Genomic DNA, 17961 nt, shown 5'->3' with positions numbered 1-17961 from the left:
ATCCGTACTAAGTCTATGCAGCAGTGCGCAGGGAATATGGCGGGTTACAATCCGTACTAAGTCTATGCAGCAGTGCGCAGGGAATATGGCGGGTTACAATCCGTACTAAGTCTATGCAGCAGTGCGCAGGGAATATGGCGGGTTACAATCCGTACTAAGTCTATGCAGCAGTGCGCAGGGAATATGGCGGGTTACAATCCGTACTAAGTCTATGCAGCAGTGCGCAGGGGAATATGGCGGGTTACAATCCGTACTAAGTCTATGCAGCAGTGCGCAGGGAATATGGCGGGTTACAATCCGTACTAAGTCTATGCAGCAGTGCGCAGGGAATATGGCGGGTTACAATCCGTACTAAGTCTATGCAGCAGTGCGCAGGGGATATGGCAGGTTACAATCCGTACTAAGTCTATGCAGCAGTGCGCAGGGGATATGGCGGGTTACAATCCGTACTAAGTCTATGCAGCAGTGCGCAGGGAATATGGCGGGTTACAATCCGTACTAAGTCTATGCAGCAGTGCGCAGGGGATATGGCGGGTTACAATCCGTACTAAGTCTATGCAGCAGTGCGCAGGGAATATGGCGGGTTACAATCCGTACTAAGTCACGCAGCTTGTGCGCAGGGAATATGGCGGGTTACGAATCCGTACTAAGTCTATGCAGCAGTGCGCAGGGAATATGGGCGGGTTACAATCCGTACTAAGTCTATGCAGCAGGCGCAGGAATATGGCGGAGGCGGGTTACAATCCGTACTAAGTCTATGCAGCAGTGCGCAGGGAATATGGCGGGTTACAATCCGTACTAAATCTATGCCGCAGTGCGCAGGGATATGGCGGGTTACAATCCGTACTAAGTCTATGCAGCAGTGCGCAGGGAATATGGCGGGTTACAATCCGTACTAAGTCTATGCAGCAGTGCGCAGGGATATGGCGGGTTACAATCCGTACTAAGTCTATGCAGCAGTGCGCAGGGATATGGCGGGTTACAATCCGTACTAAGTCTATGCAGCAGTGCGCAGGGAATATGGCGGGTTACAATCCGTACTAAGTCTATGCCGCACTGCGCAGGGAATATGGCGGGTTACAATCCGTACTAAGTCTATGCCGCACTGCGCAGGGAATATGGCGGGTTACAATCCGTACTAAGTCTATGCAGCAGTGCGCAGGAATATGGCGGGTTACAATCCGTACTAAGTCTATGCAGCAGTGCGCAGGGAATATGGCGGGTTACAATCCGTACTAAGTCTATGCCGCACTGCGCAGGGAATATGGCGGGTTACAATCCGTACTAAGTCTATGCAGCAGTGCGCAGGGAATATGGCGGGTTACAATCCGTACTAAGTCTATGCAGCAGTGCGCAGGGAATATGGCGGGTTACAATCCGTACTAAGTCTATGCAGCAGTGCGCAGGGAATATGGCGGGTTACAATCCGTACTAAGTCTATGCAGCAGTGCGCAGGGAATATGGCGGGTTACAATCTGTACTAAGTCTATGCAGCAGTGCGCAGGGAATATGGTGGGTTACAATCTGTACTAAGTCTATGCCGCACTGCGCAGGGAATATGGCGGGTTACAATCCGTACTAAGTCTATGCAGCAGTGCGCAGGGATATGCGGGTTACAATCCGTACTAAGTCTATGCAGCAGTGCGCAGGGATATGGCGGGTTACAATCCGTACTAAGTCTATGCAGCAGTGCGCAGGGAATATGGCGGGTTACAATCCGTACTAAGTCTATGCCGCACTGCGCAGGGAATATGGCGGGTTACAATCCGTACTAAGTCTATGCAGCAGTGCGCAGGGAATATGGCGGGTTACAATCCGTACTAAGTCTATGCAGCAGTGCGCAGGGAATATGGCGGGTTACAATCTGTACTAAGTCTATGCAGCAGTGCGCAGGGAATATGGTGGGTTACAATCTGTACTAAGTCTATGCAGCACTGCGCAGGGAATATGGCGGGTTACAATCCGTACTAAGTCTATGCAGCAGTGCGCAGGGAATATGGCGGGTTACAATCCGTACTAAGTCTATGCCGCAGTGCGCAGGGAATATGGCGGGTTACAATCCGTACTAAGTCTATGCAGCAGTGCGCAGGGAATATGGCGGGTTACAATCCGTACTAAGTCTATGCAGCAGTGCGCAGGGATATGGCGGGTTACAATCTGTACTAAGTCTATGCAGCAGTGCGCAGGGATATGGCGGGTTACAATCTGTACTAAGTCTATGCAGCAGTGCGCAGGAATATGGCGGGTTACAATCCGTACTAAGTCTATGCAGCAGTGCGCAGGGAATATGGCGGGTTACAATCCGTACTAAGTCTATGCAGCAGTGCGCAGGGAATATGGCGGGTTACAATCCGTACTAAGTCTATGCAGCAGTGCGCAGGGAATATGGCGGGTTACAATCCGTACTAAGTCTATGCAGCAGTGCGCAGGGAATATGGCGGGTTACAATCCGTACTAAGTCTATGCAGCAGTGCGCAGGGAATATGGCGGGTTACAATCGTACTAAGTCTATGCAGCAGTGCGCAGGGATATGGCGAGGTTACAATCTGTACTAAGTCTATGCAGCAGTGCGCAGGGAATATGGCGGGTTACAATCCGTACTAAGTCTATGCCGCAGTGCGCAGGGAATATGGCGGGGGTTACAATCCGTACTAAGTCTATGCAGCAGTGCGCAGGGAATATGGCGGGTTACAATCCGTACTAATCTATGCAGCAGTGCGCAGGAATATGGCGGGTTACAATCCGTACTAAGTCTATGCAGCAGTGCGCAGGGAATATGGCGGGTTACAATCCGTACTAAGTCTATGCCGCAGTGCGCAGGAATATGGCGGGTGGTTACAATCCGTACTAAGTCTATGCAGCAGTGCGCAGGGAATATGGCGGGTTACAATCCGTACTAAATCTATGCAGCAGTGCGCAGGGAATATGGCGGTGTTACAATCCGTACTAAGTCTATGCAGCAGTGCGCAGGGAATATGGCGGGTTACAATCCGTACTAAATCTATGCAGCAGTGCGCAGGGAATATGGCGGGTTACAATCCGTACTAAGTCTATGCAGCAGTGCGCAGGGAATATGGCGGGTTACAATCTGTACTAAATCTATGCAGCAGTGCGCAGGAATATGGCGGGTTACAATCCGTACTAAGTCTATGCAGCAGTGCGCAGGGAATATGGCGGGTTACAATCTGTACTAATTCTATGCAGCAGTGCGCAGGGAATATGGCGGGTTACAATCCGTACTAAGTCTATGCAGCAGTGCGCAGGGAATATGGCGGGTTACAATCCGTACTAAGTCTATGCAGCAGTGCGCAGGGATATGGCGGGTTACAATCCGTACTAAGTCTATGCCGCAGTGCGCAGGGAATATGGCGGGTTACAATCCGTACTAAGTCTATGCAGCAGTGCGCAGGGGATATGGCGGGTTACAATCCGTACTAAGTCTATGCAGCAGTGCGCAGGGAATATGGCGGGTTACAATCCGTACTAAGTCTATGCAGCAGTGCGCAGGGAATATGGCGGGTTACAATCCGTACTAAGTCTATGCAGCAGTGCGCAGGGAATATGGCGGGTTACAATCCGTACTAAGTCTATGCAGCAGTGCGCAGGGAATATGGCGGGTTACAATCCGTACTAAGTCTATGCAGCAGTGCGCAGGGAATATGGCGGGTTACAATCCGTACTAAGTCTATGCAGCAGTGCGCAGGGAATATGGCGGGTTACAATCTGTACTAAGTCTATGCAGCAGTGCGCAGGGAATATGGCGGGTTACAATCCGTACTAAGTCTATGCCGCAGTGCGCAGGGAATATGGCGGGTTACAATCCGTACTAAGTCTATGCAGCAGTGCGCAGGGAATATGGCGGGTTACAATCCGTACTAAGTCTATGCAGCAGTGCGCAGGGAATATGGCGGGTTACAATCCGTACTAAGTCTATGCAGCAGTGCGCAGGGAATATGGCGGGTTACAATCCGTACTAAGTCTATGCAGCAGTGCGCAGGGAATATGGCGGGTTACAATCCGTACTAAGTCTATGCAGCAGTGCGCAGGAATATGGCGGGTTACAATCCGTACTAAGTCTATGCAGCAGTGCGCAGGGAATATGGCGGGTTACAATCCGTACTAAAGTCTATGCAGCAGTGCGCAGGGAATATGGCGGGTTACAATCCGTACTAAGTCTATGCAGCAGTGCGCAGGGAATATGGCGGGTTACAATCCGTACTAAGTCTATGCAGCAGTGCGCAGGGAATATGGCGGGTTACAATCCGTACTAAGTCTATGCAGCAGTGCGCAGGGAATATGGCGGGTTACAATCCGTACTAAGTCTATGCAGCAGTGCGCAGGGAATATGGCGGGTTACAATCCGTACTAAGTCTATGCAGCAGTGCGCAGGGAATATGGCGGGTTACAATCCGTACTAAGTCTATGCAGCAGTGCGCAGGGAATATGGCGGGTTACAATCCGTACTAAGTCTATGCAGCAGTGCGCAGGGAATATGGCGGGTTACAATCCGTACTAAGTCTATGCAGCAGTGCGCAGGAATATGGCGGGTTACAATCCGTACTAAGTCTATGCAGCAGTGCGCAGGGAATATGGCGGGTTACAATCCGTACTAAGTCTATGCAGCAGTGCGCAGGGAATATGGCGGGTTACAATCCGTACTAAGTCTATGCAGCAGTGCGCAGGGATATGGCGGGTTACAATCCGTACTAAGTCTATGCAGCAGTGCGCAGGGAATATGGCGGGTTACAATCCGTACTAAGTCTATGCAGCAGTGCGCAGGGAATATGGCGGGTTACAATCCGTACTAAGTCTATGCAGCAGTGCGCAGGGAATATCGCGGGTTACAATCCGTACTAGTCTATGCAGCAGTGCGCAGGGAATGGCGGGTTACAATCCGTACTAAGTCTATGCAGCAGTGCGCAGGGAATATGGCGGGTTACAATCCGTACTAAGTCTATGCAGCAGTGCGCAGGGAATATGGCGGGTTACAATCCGTACTAAGTCTATGCAGCAGTGCGCAGGGATATGGCGGGTTACAATCCGTACTAAGTCTATGCAGCAGTGCGCAGGGAATATGGCGGGTTACAATCCGTACTAAGTCTATGCAGCAGTGCGCAGGGGATATGGCGGGTTACAATCCGTACTAAGTCTATGCAGCAGTGCGCAGGGAATATGGCGGGTTACAATCCGTACTAAGTCTATGCAGCAGTGCGCAGGGAATATGGCGGGTTACAATCCGTACTAAGTCTATGCAGCAGTGCGCAGGGAATATGGCGGGTTACAATCCGTACTAAGTCTATGCAGCAGTGCGCAGGGGATATGGCGGGTTACAATCCGTACTAAGTCTATGCAGCAGTGCGCAGGGAATATGGCGGGTTACAATCCGTACTAAGTCTATGCAGCAGTGCGCAGGGAATATGGCGGGTTACAATCCGTACTAAGTCTATGCAGCAGTGCGCAGGGAATATGGCGGGTTACAATCCGTACTAAGTCTATGCAGCAGTGCGCAGGGAATATGGCGGGTTACAATCCGTACTAAGTCTATGCAGCAGTGCGCAGGGAATATGGCGGGTTACAATCCGTACTAAGTCTATGCAGCAGTGCGCAGGAATATGGCGGGTTACAATCCGTACTAAGTCTATGCAGCAGTGCGCAGGGAATATGGCGGGTTACAATCCGTACTAAGTCTATGCAGCAGTGCGCAGGGAATATGGCGGGTTACAATCCGTACTAAGTCTATGCAGCAGTGCGCAGGGAATATGGCGGGTTACAATACGTACTAAGTCTATGCAGCAGTGCGCAGGGAATATGGCGGGTTACAATCCGTACTAAGTCTATGCAGCAGTGCGCAGGGAATATGGCGGGTTACAATCCGTACTAAGTCTATGCAGCAGTGCGCAGGAATATGGCGGGTTACAATCCGTACTAAGTCTATGCAGCAGTGCGCAGGGAATATGGCGGGTTACAATCCGTACTAAGTCTATGCAGCAGTGCGCAGGGAATATGGCGGGTTACAATCCGTACTAAGTCTATGCAGCAGTGCGCAGGGAATATGGCGGGTTACAATCCGTACTAAGTCTATGCAGCAGTGCGCAGGGAATATGGCGGGTTACAATCCGTACTAAGTCTATGCAGCAGTGCGCAGGGAATATGGCGGGTTACAATCCGTACTAAGTCTATGCAGCAGTGCGCAGGGAATATGGCGGGTTACAATCCGTACTAAGTCTATGCAGCAGTGCGCAGGGAATATGGCGGGTTACAATCCGTACTAAGTCTATGCAGCAGTGCGCAGGGAATATGGCGGGTTACAATCCGTACTAAGTCTATGCAGCAGTGCGCAGGGATATGGCGGGTTACAATCCGTACTAAGTCTATGCAGCAGTGCGCAGGGAATATGGCGGGTTACAATCCGTACTAAGTCTATGCAGCAGTGCGCAGGGAATATGGCGGGTTACAATCCGTACTAAGTCTATGCAGCAGTGCGCAGGGAATATGGCGGGTTACAATCCGTACTAAGTCTATGCAGCAGTGCGCAGGGAATATGGCGGGTTACAATCCGTACTAAGTCTATGCAGCAGTGCGCAGGGATATGGCGGGTTACAATCCGTACTAAGTCTATGCAGCAGTGCGCAGGGAATATGGCGGGTTACAATCCGTACTAAGTCTATGCAGCAGTGCGCAGGGAATATGGCGGGTTACAATCCGTACTAAGTCTATGCAGCAGTGCGCAGGGAATATGGCGGGTTACAATCCGTACTAAGTCTATGCAGCAGTGCGCAGGGAATATGGCGGGTTACAATCCGTACTAAGTCTATGCGCAGTGCGCAGGGAATATGGCGGGTTACAATCCGTACTAAGTCTATGCAGCAGTGCGCAGGGAATATGGCGGGTTACAATCCGTACTAAGTCTATGCAGCAGTGCGCAGGGAATATGGCGAGTTACAATCCGTACTAAGTCTATGCAGCAGTGCGCAGGAATATGGCGGGTTACAATCCGTACTAAGTCTATGCAGCAGTGCGCAGGGATATGGCGGGTTACAATCCGTACTAAGTCTATGCAGCAGTGCGCAGGGAATATGGCGGGTTACAATCCGTACTAAGTCTATGCAGCAGTGCGCAGGGAATATGGCGGGTTACAATCCGTACTAAGTCTATGCAGAAGTGCGCAGGGAATATGGCGGGTTACAATCCGTACTAAGTCTATGCAGCAGTGCGCAGGAATATGGCGGGTTACAATCCGTACTAAGTCTATGCAGCAGTGCGCAGGGAATATGGCGGGTTACAATCCGTACTAAGTCTATGCAGCAGTGCGCAGGGAATATGGCGGGTTACAATCCGTACTAAATCTATGCAGCAGTGCGCAGGGAATATGGCGAGTTACAATCCGTACTAAGTCTATGCAGCAGTGCGCAGGGAATATGGCGGGTTACAATCCGTACTAAGTCTATGCAGCAGTGCGCAGGGAATATGGCGGGTTACAATCCGTACTAAGTCTATGCAGCAGTGCGCAGGGAATATGGCGGGTTACAATCCGACTAAGTCTATGCAGCAGTGCGCAGGGAATATGGCGGGTTACAATCCGTACTAAGTCTATGCAGCAGTGCGCAGGGAATATGGCGGGTTACAATCCGTACTAAGTCTATGCAGCAGTGCGCAGGGGATATGGCGGGTTACAATCCGTACTAAGTCTATGCAGCAGTGCGCAGGAATATGGCGGGTTACAATCCGTACTAAGTCTATGCAGCAGTGCGCAGGGAATATGGCGGGTTACAATCCGTACTAAGTCTATGCAGCAGTGCGCAGGGAATATGGCGGGTTACAATCCGTACTAAGTCTATGCAGCAGTGCGCAGGGAATATGGCGGGTTACAATGCGTACTAAGTCTATGCCGCAGTGCGCAGGGAATATGGCGGGTTACAATCCGTACTAAGTCTATGCAGCAGTGCGCAGGGAATATGGCGGGTTACAATCCGTACTAAGTCTATGCAGCAGTGCGCAGGGAATATGGGGGTTACAATCCGTACTAAGTCTATGCAACAGTGCGCAGGGAATATGCGGGTTACAATCCGTACTAAGTCTATGCAGCAGTGCGCAGGGAATATGGCGGGTTACAATCCGTACTAAGTCTATGCAGCAGTGCGCAGGGAATATGGCGGGTTACAATCCGTACTAAGTCTATGCATGCAGCAGTGCGCAGGGAATATGGCGGGTTACAATCCGTACTAAGTCTATGCAGCAGTGCGCAGGGAATATGGCGGGTTACAATCCGTACTAAGTCTATGCAGCAGTGCGCAGGGAATATGGCGGGTTACAATCCGTACTAAGTCTATGCAGCAGTGCGCAGGGAATATGGCGGGTTACAATCCGTACTAAGTCTATGCAGCAGTGCGCAGGGGATATGGCGGGTTACAATCCGTACTAAGTCTATGCAGCAGTGCGCAGGGAATATGGCGGGTTACAATCCGTACTAAGTCTATGCAGCAGTGCGCAGGGAATATGGCGGGTTACAATCCGTACTAAGTCTATGCAGCAGTGCGCAGGGAATATGGCGGGTTACAATCCGTACTAAGTCTATGCAGCAGTGCGCAGGGAATATGGCGGGTTACAATCCGTACTAAGTCTATGCAGCAGTGCGCAGGGAATATGGCGGGTTACAATCCGTACTAAGTCTATGCAGCAGTGCGCAGGGAATATGGCGGGTTACAATCCGTACTAAGTCTATGCAGCAGTGCGCAGGGAATATGGCGGGTTACAATCCGTACTAAGTCTATGCAGCAGTGCGCAGGGAATATGGCGGGTTACAATCCGTACTAAGTCTATGCAGCAGTGCGCAGGGAATATGGCGGGTTACAATCCGTACTAAGTCTATGCAGCAGTGCGCAGGGAATATGGCGGGTTACAATCCGTACTAAGTCTATGCAGCAGTGCGCAGGGAATATGGCGGGTTACAATCCGTACTAAGTCTATGCAGCAGTGCGCAGGGGATATGGCGGGATACAATCCGTACTAAGTCTATGCAGCAGTGCGCAGGGAATATGGCGGGTTACAATCTGTACTAAGTCTATGCAGCAGTGCGCAGGGGATATGGCGGGTTACAATCCGTACTAAGTCTATGCAGCAGTGCGCAGGGAATGTGACGGGTTACAATCCGTACTAAGTCTATGCCGCAGTGCGCAGGGAATATGGCTGGTGAAAAATAAAGTGCAGCTTTTTATTCTGTTCCCCATAACCAGAAAGACTTAGGAATTAAAAGTGTATATTTTATTAACAACGTGTGTTAAATACATATATGTTTGTGCGCACAATAAAACGAGACACAGGGATGAAAAGTGTTCCTGTAGCTGCGGGGATCCCTAGATAACATAGGGGTACCCCAGTTAGTGCCAAGGTGTCCCGGAACCTGTATTGGATTTGTGGGCCCTGGAAGTCCCCTGTAAAGTATAGAAAAACCTGACCTGTTTAGGGGATTTTGGGGTTCCCTGTGTTGTAGAAACCCCAGATTTTGGAAGTGTATTTTTAGGTGGGATATTGGGGCGAAAATGTATTCCTTTTGTTTGCAGGAGTTCGGGGGGGGGGGGGGGCAGCTACTGGTGGTTCCCTGATTCTCCCCGGCATGCAGGAGTTCTGGGGAAGGGGGGGGCAGCTACTGGTGGTTCCCTGATTCTCCCCGGCATGCAGGAGTTCTGGGGAAGGGGGGGGCAGCTACTGGTGGTTCCCTGATTCTCCCCGGCATGCAGGAGTTCGGGGGGGGAGGGGGGGGCAGCTACTGGTGGTTCCCTGATTCTCCCCGGCATGCAGGAGTTCGGGGGGGGGGGGGGCAGCTACTGGTGGTTCCCTGATTCTCAACGGCATGCAGGAGTTCGGGGGGGGGGGGGGGCAGCTACTGGTGGTTCCCTGATTCTCCTCGGCATGCAGGAGTTCGGGGGGGGGGGGGGGCAGCTACTGGTGGTTCCCTGATTCTCCCCGGCATGCAGGAGTTCAGGGGGGGGGGGGGGGAGGGGGGCAGCTACTGGTGGTTCCCTGATTCTCCCCGGCATGCAGGAGTTCTGGGGGGGGGGGGGGGGGCAGCTACTGGTGGTTCCCTGATTCTCCCCGGCATGCAGGAGTTCGGGGGGGGGGGGGCAGCTACTGGTGTTTCCCTGATTCTCCCCGGCATGCAGGAGTTCGGGGGGGGGGGGGGGGGGGCAGCTACTGGTGTTTCCCTGATTCTCCCCGGCATGCAGGAGTTCGGGGGGGGGGGGGAGGGGGCAGCTACTGGTGGTTCCCTGATTCTCCCCGGCATGCAGGAGTTCGGGGGGGGGGGGGGGGAGCAGCTACTGGTGGTTCCCTGATTCTCCCCGGCATGCAGGAGTTCGGGGGGGGGGGGGGGGCAGCTACTGGTGGTTCCCTGATTCTCCCCGGCATGCAGGAGTTCGGGGGGGGGGGGGGGGGCAGCTACTGGTGGTTCCCTGATTCTCCCCGGCATGCAGGAGTTCGGGGGGGGGGGGGGGAGGGGGCAGCTACTGGTGGTTCCCTGATTCTCCCCGGCATGCAGGAGTTCGGGGGGGGGGGGGGGGGGGGGGCAGCTACTGGTGGTTCCCTGATTCTCAACGGCATGCAGGAGTTCGGGGGGGGGGGGGGGGCAGCTACTGGTGGTTCCCTGATTCTCCTCGGCATGCAGGAGTTCGGGGGGGGGGGAGGGGGCAGCTACTGGTGGTTCCCTGATTCTCCCCGGCATGCAGGAGTTCAGGGGGGGGGGGGGAGGGGGCAGCTACTGGTGGTTCCCTGATTCTCCCCGGCATGCAGGAGTTCGGGGGGGGGGGGGGGGGCAGCTACTGGTGGTTCCCTGATACTCCCCGGCATGCAGGAGTTCGGGGGGGGGGGGGGGCGGTGGCAGCTACTGGTGGTTCCCTGATTCTCCCCGGCATGCAGGAGTTCGGGGGGGGGGGGGGCGGTGGCAGCTACTGGCGGTTCCCTGATTCTCCCCGGCATGCAGGAGTTCGGGGGGGGGGGGGGGGGAGCAGCTACTGGTGGTTCCCTGATTCTCCCCGGCATGCAGGAGTTCAGGGGGGGGGGGGGGGGCAGCTACTGGTGGTTCCCTGATTCTCCCGGCATGCAGGAGTTCGGGGGGGGGGGGGGGGCAGCTACTGGTGGTTCCCTGATTCTCCCCGGCATGCAGGAGTTCGGGGGGGGGGGGGGAGGGGGCAGCTACTGGTGTTTCCCTGATTCTCCCCGGCATGCAGGAGTTCGGGGGGGGGGGGGGGGCAGCTACTGGTGGTTCCCTGATACTCCCCGGCATGCAGGAGTTCGGGGGGGGCGGTGGCAGCTACTGGTGGTTCCCTGATTCTCCCCGGCATGCAGGAGTTCAGGGGGGGGGGGGGAGGGGCAGCTACTGGTGGTTCCCTGATTCTCCCCGGCATGCAGGAGTTCGTGGGGGGGGGCAGCTACTGGTGGTTCCCTGATTCTCCCCGGCATGCAGGAGTTCGGGGGGGGGGGGCAGCTACTGGTGGTTCCCTGATTCTCCCCGGCATGCAGGAGTTCGGAGGGGGGGGGGGGGAGGGGGCAGCTACTGGTGGTTCCCTGATTCTCCCCGGCATGCAGGAGTTCGGGGGGGGGGGGGCAGCTACTGGTGGTTCCCTGATTCTCACCGGCATGCAGGAGTTCGGGGGGGGGGGGGGGGGGGGAGGGGGCAGCTACTGGTGGTTCCCTGATTCTCCCCGGCATGCAGGAGTTCGTGGGGGGGGGCAGCTACTGGTGGTTCCCTGATTCTCCCCGGCATGCAGGAGTTCGGGGGGGGGGGGGGGGCAGCTACTGGTGGTTCCCTGATTCTCCCCGGCATGCAGGAGTTCGGGGGGGGGGGCAGCTACTGGTGGTTCCCTGATTCTCCCCGGCATGCAGGAGTTCGAGGGGGGGGGGGGGCAGCTACTGGTGGTTCCCTGATTTTCCCCGGCATGCAGGAGTTCTGGGGGGGGGGGGGGGCAGCTACTGGTGGTTCCCTGATTCTCCCCGGCATGCAGGAGTTCGGGGGGGGGGGGGGGGGGCAGCTACTGGTGTTTCCCTGATTCGCCCCGGCATGCAGGAGTTCGGGGGGGGGGGGGGCAGCTACTGGTGGTTCCCCGATTCTCCCCGGCATGCAGGAGTTCGGGGGGGGGGGGGGAGGGGGCAGCTACTGGTGTTTCCCTGATTCTCCCCGGCATGCAGGAGTTCGGGGGGGGGGGGGGGCAGCTACTGGTGGTTCCCTGATACTCCCCGGCATGCAGGAGTTCGGGGGGGGGGGGGGAGGGGGCAGCTACTGGTGTTTCCCTGATTCTCCCCGGCATGCAGGAGTTCGGGGGGGGGGGGGGGGCAGCTACTGGTGGTTCCCTGATACTCCCCGGCATGCAGGAGTTCGGGGGGGGGGGGGGGAGGCGGTGGCAGCTACTGGTGGTTCCCTGATTCTCCCTGGCATGCAGGAGTTCGGGGGGGGGGGGGGGCGGTGGCAGCTACTGGCGGTTCCCTGATTCTCCCCGGCATGCAGGAGTTCGGGGGGGGGGGGGGGGAGCAGCTACTGGTGGTTCCCTGATTCTCCCCGGCATGCAGGAGTTCAGGGGGGGGGGGGGGGCAGCTACTGGTGGTTCCCTGATTCTCCCCGGCATGCAGGAGTTCGGGGGGGGGGGGGGGCAGCTACTGGTGGTTCCCTGATTCTCCCCGGCATGCAGGAGTTCGGGGGGGGCGGTGGCAGCTACTGGTGGTTCCCTGATTCTCCCCGGCATGCAGGAGTTCAGGGGGGGGGGGGGAGGGGGCAGCTACTGGTGGTTCCCTGATTCTCCCCGGCATGCAGGAGTTCGTGGGGGGGGGCAGCTACTGGTGGTTCCCTGATTCTCCCCGGCATGCAGGAGTGGTCGGGGGGGGGGGCAGCTACTGGTGGTTCCCTGATTCTCCCCGGCATGCAGGAGTTCGGAGGGGGGGGGGGGGAGGGGGCAGCTACTGGTGGTTCCCTGATTCTCCCCGGCATGCAGGAGTTCGGGGGGGGGGGGCAGCTACTGGTGGTTCCCTGATTCTCACCGGCATGCAGGAGTTCGGGGGGGGGGGGGGGGAGGGGGCAGCTACTGGTGGTTCCCTGATTCTCCCCGGCATGCAGGAGTTCGTGGGGGGGGGCAGCTACTGGTGGTTCCCTGATTCTCCCCGGCATGCAGGAGTTCGGGGGGGGGGGGGGCAGCTACTGGTGGTTCCCTGATTCTCCCCGGCATGCAGGAGTTCGGGGGGGGGGCAGCTACTGGTGGTTCCCTGATTCTCCCCGGCATGCAGGAGTTCGAGGGGGGGGCAGCTACTGGTGGTTCCCTGATTTTCCCCGGCATGCAGGAGTTCTGGGGGGGGGGGGGGGCAGCTACTGGTGGTTCCCTGATTCTCCCCGGCATGCAGGAGTTCGGGGGGGGGGGGGGGGGGGGGCAGCTACTGGTGTTTCCCTGATTCGCCCCGGCATGCAGGAGTTCGGGGGGGGGGGGCAGCTACTGGTGGTTCCCCGATTCTCCCCGGCATGCAGGAGTTCGGGGGGGGGGGGAGGGGGCAGCTACTGGTGTTTCCCTGATTCTCCCCGGCATGCAGGAGTTCGGGGGGGGGGGGGGGCAGCTACTGGTGGTTCCCTGATACTCCCCGGCATGCAGGAGTTCGGGGGGGGGGGGAGGGGGCAGCTACTGGTGTTTCCCTGATTCTCCCCGGCATGCAGGAGTTCGGGGGGGGGGGCAGCTACTGGTGGTTCCCTGATACTCCCCGGCATGCAGGAGTTCGGGGGGGGGGGGGGGAGGCGGTGGCAGCTACTGGTGGTTCCCTGATTCTCCCCGGCATGCAGGAGTTCGGGGGGGGGGGGGGGGGCCGGTGGCAGCTACTGGTGGTTCCCTGATTCTCCCCGGCATGCAGGAGTTCGGGGGGGGGCGGTGGCAGCTACTGGTTGTTCCCTGATTCTCCCCGGCATGCAGGAGTTCGGGGGGGGGGGGGGGAGGGGGCAGCTACTGGTGGTTCCCTGATTCTCCCCGGCATGCAGGAGTTCGTGGGGGGGGGGGGGCAGCTACTGGTGGTTCCCTGATTCTCCCGGCATGCAGGAGTTCGGGGGGGGGGGGGGGCAGCTACTGGTGGTTCCCTGATTCTCCCCGGCATGCAGGAGTTCGGGGGGGGGCAGCTACTGGTGGTTCCCTGATTCTCCCCGGCATGCAAGAGTTCAGGGGGGGGGGGAGGGGGCAGCTACTGGTGGTTCCCTGATTCTCCCCGGCATGCAGGAGTTCGGGGGGGGGGGGGGGGCAGCTACTGGTGGTTCCCTGATTCTCCCCGGCATGCAGGAGTTCGGGGGGGGGGGGGGGGCAGCTACTGGTGGTTCCCTGATTCTCCCCGGCATGCAGGAGTTCGGGGGGGGGGGGGGGGGAGGGGGCAGCTACTGGTGGTTCCCTGATTCTCCCCGGCATGCAGGAGTTCGGGGGGGGGGGGGGGGAGGGGGCAGCTACTGGTGGTTCCCTGATTCTCCCCGGCATGCAGGAGTTCGGGGGGGGGGGGGGGCAGCTACTGGTGGTTCCCTGATTCTCCCCGGCATGCAGGAGTTCGGGGGGGGGGGGGGGGGGAGGGGGCAGCTACTGGTGGTTCCCTGATTCTCCCCGGCATGCAGGAGTTCGGGGGGGGGGGGGGAGGGGGCAGCTACTGGTGGTTCCCTGATTCTCCCCGGCATGCAGGAGTTCGGGGGGGGGGGGGGGCAGCTACTGGTGGTTCCCTGATTCTCCCCGGCATGCAGGAGTTCGGGGGGGGGGGGGGGGAGGGGGCAGCTACTGGTGGTTCCCTGATTCTCCCCGGCATGCAGGAGTTCGGGGGGGGAGGGGGGGCGGGAGCAGCTACTGGTGGTTCCCTGATTCTCCCCGGCATGCAGGAGTTCGGGGGGGGGGGGGGGGGGCAGCTACTGGTTGTTCCCTGATTCTCCCCGGCATGCAGGAGTTCGGGGGGGGGGGGGGGAGGGGCAGCTACTGGTGGTTCCCTGATTCTCCCCGGCATGCAGGAGTTCGTGGGGGGGGGGGGGCAGCTACTGGTGGTTCCCTGATTCTCCCAGGCATGCAGGAGTTCGGGGGGGGGGGGGGGCAGCTACTGGTGGTTCCCTGATTCTCCCCGGCATGCAGGAGTTCGGGGGGGCAGCTACTCTACTGGTGGTTCCCTGATTCTCCCCGGCATGCAAGAGTTCAGGGGGGGGGGGAGGGGGCAGCTACTGGTGGTTCCCTGATTCTCCCCGGCATGCAGGAGTTCGGGGGGGGGGGGGGGGCAGCTACTGGTGGTTCCCTGATTCTCCCCGGCATGCAGGAGTTCGGGGGGGGGGGGGGGGCAGCTACTGGTGGTTCCCTGATTCTCCCCGGCATGCAGGAGTTCGGGGGGGGGGGGGGGGGGAGGGGGCAGCTACTGGTGGTTCCCTGATTCTCCCGGCATGCAGGAGTTCGGGGGGGGGGGGGGGGAGGGGGCAGCTACTGGTGGTTCCCTGATTCTCCCCGGCATGCAGGAGTTCGGGGGGGGGGGGGGGGCAGCTACTGGTGGTTCCCTGATTCTCCCCGGCATGCAGGAGTTCGGGGGGGGGGGGGGGGGGGGGAGGGGGCAGCTACTGGTGGTTCCCTGATTCTCCCCCGGCATGCAGGAGTTCGGGGGGGGGGGGGGAGGGGGCAGCTACTGGTGGTTCCCTGATTCTCCCCGGCATGCAGGAGTTCGGGGGGGGGGGGCAGCTACTGGTGGTTCCCTGATTCTCCCCGGCATGCAGGAGTTCGGGGGGGGGGGGGGGGGGGAGGGGGCAGCTACTGGTGGTTCCCTGATTCTCCCGGCCATGCAGGAGTTCGGGGGGGGAGGGGGGGGCGGGAGCAGCTACTGGTGGTTCCCTGATTCTCCCCGGCATGCAGGAGTTCGGGGGGGGGGGGGGGGCAGCTACTGGTGGTTCCCTGATTCTCCCCGGCATGCAGGAGTTCGGGGGGGGGGGGGGGGGGGGAGGGGGCAGCTACTGGTGGTTCCTGATTCTCCCCGGCATGCAGGAGTTCGGGGGGGGGGGGGGGGGGGGAGGGGGCAGCTACTGGTGGTTCCCTGATTCTCCCCGGCATGCAGGAGTTCGGGGGGGGGGGGGGGGGCAGCTACTGGTGGTTCCCTGATTCTCCCCGGCATGCAGGAGTTCGGGGGGGGGGGGGGGGGAGGGGGGCAGCTACTGGTGGTTCCCTGATTCTCCCCGGCATGCAGGAGTTCGGGGGGGGAGGGGGGGGGGGGGGAGGGGGCAGCTACTGGTGGTTCCCTGATTCTCCCGGCATGCAGGCACTATTTGTGGGTTTGCAAAGTGAATTACATTGGGGCTGCACCGTGTCCCCCAGATTCCTGGTTTTCGAGACCAGATATCCCCAACTAATTTCCCCCACGTATATAAGGTTCCCCAAGGTTTATACTTTATTAAAGTACGGTTCATAGGGTGTTATACTATATGTATAAAAATCCATGCAGTCAGCCTGAGCATTTGCATAGGAGACATGATGTCTGCCTTCTGGCCTCAAAGGGGGATCCAGGATATCAAGAGGTGGCAAGCCATTTGGTAGCAAGGAGGGGCAGAGGAAAAGGCCCCAACAGCCATTTGGGTTCTTTCAGACTCTGCGGAGCCTTCCCTGCAGATAGCCACACCCCTTTCTCTGACATCAGCCAGGTGAGCCCTGCTCTCTGATTGGCTGCTGAGAATGTTCTCACGCTTCTGATAGGGGTAGTAGTGTTCTATGAATGAGGTATTATAAACCCCTGCGCCCATTAGATTTTGAGGGTTCCCCAAGATTCTAAGCACCAAGTGAAAATCCAGACCTCTGGAGAGGGGGGGTGGCGCCTGGAACTACAGACTGATTTCAATTCTAGGACGTGGCAGGCTAAAATCAGGGGAAAATCCTTAGGTAGGATTCCCTGGACCTAGGAGAGTGTAGTTTTGAACCCCAGTCCCCAAGTAAGTGTGTCTTTTCTTATGTAGTTTGTGTATCATTGTGTGTTTGCCTTTTCTGTGAATAAATGTACAATTTATTTCATTAACTTGCTTTGCTCAAAGTATGATCCTGGTAAAAAGGTGTAAATGTCTGGTCTCGTGTGACAGGTACGCAGACCGCGACCAGAGGATTACTGGTATTATGCGCTGAAGCAGCGGGATCAGATCACGTACGGCACGTCAGACCGCGACCAGAGGATTACAGGTATTATGTGCTGAAGCAGCGGGATCAGATCACGTACGGCACGTCAGACCCCGACCAGAGCATTACTGGTAATACACGCTGAAGCAGCGGGACCAGATCACTTAGGGTACGCAAACCCCAACTAGAGGATTGCTGGTATTATGCGCTGAAGCAGCGGGATTAGATCACGTACGGTATGTCATACCGCGACCAGAGGATTACTGGTATTAAGTGCTGAAGCAGAGTGACCGGGTTAAGGTTGATGCATTTGCCAGACCTATATCAGAAGGGTGAAGGGTAAACGTTACACCGCGTTACCCCACAGCTGTTCCTGTTCGGCGTCCCACGTAGGTCCTTCAGTTGGATACGTTCGACCTTACAACGTCGGAGTTTCTACCGCTGACGTAACCAGGAAGTGCCGGACGATCCACCCCCGCAGCAAAAGGTCCCAGGGAGCGGGATGCGGCGCTGCTCAACATGGCGCCGCCCCGGACATCTAGCCGGCGAGTAGCGAGCAGCGACTTGCTCACCATACAATACCCCATGTAAGTGTTTACGGTGGTCAGTATAACTTTATACTTCCGTCCGGCGCGCTGTGTTCCCTCTCTCCGGAGATCTCCGTCTGGTGAGACCTTCAGGAACTTGGAGGACTTCTACACCGCCGCAGCGAGGAGTGCAAGCCGCACGTATTTATCTACTAACACCTAGGGGCACGAGCGCGGGTTTCTCTTCTTCCCCTATATCACATATATATTTATTATATCTGTGTGCACATACTGGGTGTGGGGTAGTTATCCCAGGGGCAGTG

General features: G+C 57.6%; 1 protein-coding gene across 1 annotated transcript in view; it reads right to left on the bottom strand.

Moving 5' to 3' along the window:
- SBF1 (SET binding factor 1) overlaps positions 1 to 17961 on the bottom strand; it is a 332728-nt gene that overhangs the window by 114256 nt on the left and 200511 nt on the right.

This window comes from Ascaphus truei, chromosome 5 (assembly GCF_040206685.1).
Source record: "Ascaphus truei isolate aAscTru1 chromosome 5, aAscTru1.hap1, whole genome shotgun sequence".
In the NCBI taxonomy this organism is placed as follows: domain Eukaryota; kingdom Metazoa; phylum Chordata; class Amphibia; order Anura; family Ascaphidae; genus Ascaphus; species Ascaphus truei.
This window is presented reverse-complemented; position numbering and strand designations above follow the sequence as displayed.